Source organism: Marmota marmota, unplaced genomic scaffold (assembly GCF_001458135.2).
Source record: "Marmota marmota marmota unplaced genomic scaffold, marMar, whole genome shotgun sequence".
In the NCBI taxonomy this organism is placed as follows: Eukaryota; Metazoa; Chordata; class Mammalia; order Rodentia; family Sciuridae; genus Marmota; species Marmota marmota.
The window spans coordinates 560-3,527 of record NW_026008133.1 but is presented as its reverse complement, the minus strand read 5'-3'; the positions used below and the strand labels follow the sequence as shown (position 1 = coordinate 3,527).

At 34.1% G+C, this 2,968-nt stretch overlaps 1 long non-coding RNA gene across 1 annotated transcript; it reads right to left on the bottom strand.

Moving 5' to 3' along the window:
* Positions 1–346: 346 nt before the first annotated feature.
* On the bottom strand, positions 347–2,729 carry LOC125614838. Its single transcript, XR_007345394.1, has 2 exons — positions 1,940–2,729; positions 347–1,862 (listed from the first exon to the last, which is right to left on the bottom strand). It is a non-coding gene; the product is annotated as an uncharacterized LOC125614838 (long non-coding RNA).
* Positions 2,730–2,968: the final 239 nt, after the last annotated feature.

Genomic DNA, 2,968 nt, shown 5'->3' with positions numbered 1-2,968 from the left:
AGTGCCATGCAGTATCTCATGGAAGAATAATTTCTCTCACCCCACAAAATTCATAGGGCACAGACAGCAACATTGTTCAGAATCCACAAGGATCCTATTACCCCTCAGTGGACCCTGAATGGTTAATTCTTTTCTTCTCTTATACTGATTCCCAGTCCATAGTTTTCTTTTTTAAAAGAAAATTTTAAATTTAAAAAAATTTTCAAGTATGTTTGAAAAATTTAATGTAAATGTATAAAATGTGATGTCTTAATTTATTTTTGCATTGCGAAATAATTACCACAATCAAACTAATTAACATACAACACGTCAGTGTTAACATTTTCATGGGTATGTGTGGTGAGAACACATTAGCAAATTTTGGATATAAGATACATAATTATTTACTGTAGTCACCATGCTATGCCTTAAGTCTCCATACTTATTCACCTTGTAACTGAAGTGTTTGTTCCCTGGACCAAAGTATCTCACCCTTTTTTCCACATCCCAGCCCCATTACTATGCATTCATATCTTTTTGTTGTTGTTGTCAGATTCCACACGTGAGATCATTAGAAATTATATGTTAATAGTTAATTATCTCAAAACAAACCCCAATGTTATGTATAACTAGAATAAACTAAAGAAAAAAAGAAAAAAGTTATCTACATTCCACATAATTAAACAAGCATAGAATATGATTTGCTCTACTTTGTTCCCTAGTACTTCCCCCTTTCCCTTATTTCTTCCCTCCCCCTGTTCTTTTCCCTTTATTCCACTGTTATTTCTTCTGTTTATTTACAGATTTTTTTTTAAAGTAATGCCTTCTGGATATACATGAAGGTGAGATTGGTATGTGTACTTAGGAAATTAAGATACATTCAAACATTTTTCCCTTTTCCCATCCTTACTTCCTCCTCCTTAATCTCTTTCCTCTGCCTGACTGATCTTTCTTCTATTTTCATGGATTCCACCCTTTTCTTCTTTCCCCCTTATTTTGTACTAGCTTCTTCATATCAGAGAAAACATCTGACTTATGACTTTCTGCCTGTGGCTTACTTCATTTCACACAATTCTCTCCAGTTCCATCAAATCACCAGCAAATGCCATAATTTTATTCCTCTGTATGACTAATAATCTATTGTATATATACAACATTTTCTTTTATTATTCATCTGGATACAGGCACATAGGTGTGTTTCATAGCTTGGCTATTGTGAATTGTGCTACTATAGCCATTGAAGTGGCTACATTTTTATAGTATGCTGATTCAATCATTTTGGATATGTACTGAAGAGTGGGATGTCTGATTCATATGGTCTTTCCATTTCTTGTATTTTGAAGAATCTACATTCTGTTTTCCACAGTGGTTGCACTGAAATTTGTAGTCCCATTAACATATGAGTGTACCTCTCCCCCAGATCCTCACCAAAATGTATTATTATTCATATTCTTGATAATGACCATTCTGACTAAAGTGAGGTGAAATTTCAGTATAGATTCGCTTTGCAATAATTTTCCTTATTGCTAGAGATGTTGAACATTAACAGACGTATAAAAGCAATGGAAACATCAAGTCCACAAGGAATATTTGCTGTGCAGCAATCTCTTAATAATTTGCTCCCATGAATATGTTTAAAAATAAGAATTAGTTCACTTACCCTTTGCAAGCCACTGGAGGAACATGAGCATACTTACATTGCTTAAAGATCTGCCAATGTTTTTAGCATCTATTTGCAAGATATTTCCAAGAATTGGGAGAGGAGTGGGGCCTGGTGGGAGCTTCCTTCCCCCAGAGCTCTGTCTCCATAATGAAAAGAGAAGCAGACAACAGAGACTGAGCACCAGGATGACAGCTAAATCCATTGAAGTCTTCTCTTTTTACTGAAAAAAATGTGAGCTTGCAATCAATATAAAGCTTTTATAGTTCTCCCTCATAATTCAAAATATGTCCTATTTACATATAAAATGCTGAGTCAGTCAACAGGAAAAATTCCATTCCCTTCTGAGAATACATTTGTCACCTGATAAAGTTAAAACTAAACTGTTATTTACTGTTGCCCTCTTTTCCAAACTCCACTGTTGACCATTCTGGGATAGAGCAGAGGAAGAGACAATTTACAGTAAAGAAAAAAATAAGGACACAACCCTCTGGCTACACCAATGAGCAACTAGGATTAAGAAAAAAATGAAACATTTGATCAAATATATTGCTCAACATTCTGGATTCTTAGACTGATGACCCATTGGAAATTAATGACTTTGGGAAAATCCACTTTATCTCTGACTTTTTACAGCAACATTGAACTTGTGATACTTCATTAAACAATAGGATAGTTTGTGTTTGAAAATAAAGTCTTTTAAATAGTTTAAAGAATTGAACTAACATCACAACTGTCTGAACTAAAGTAAGTAGCATAATTTATACATTTTGAAAGACAAAACGTATATCACTACTTAACTAAGAATATATACCTAGAATTTGTCATTTAGCCTACACTCTTCTTTCTCCCTAACCCCACCAAACCTGAAGGGCAGAAAGCAGAGATCATTATTATTTTTTATTTGTCAAACAGGTTCAGGGAGATTCTGGAAAAACAGGAGACCATCATTTCACACAACTCACTAGGGGTAGACCAGAAATTTAAATGAACTCGAATGGCCATGGTGTACCATGGCTTACACCATAGCCGCCTAGAAAATCGCATTAGAAAAGTGAATAAAAAGACCCCAAACACTACTCTAAATGTACACTGTATTGTGTTCATAGCCCAACAAGCTTCCCTTCAAATTAATACTTAATACTAGCTCTATTGTATATCTTGAAATCAGGTACTGTTGTGCCTCTCGATTTGTTCTTGTTTAAGATGGCATTGCTTATTTGGAAGTCTTGAATTTCCATATGAATTATATAATTGTTTTTTCTAGTTCTTAAAAAAATTCATTGGTGTTTGTATGGATATTGCATTGAATTTGTTAGTATGCCCATT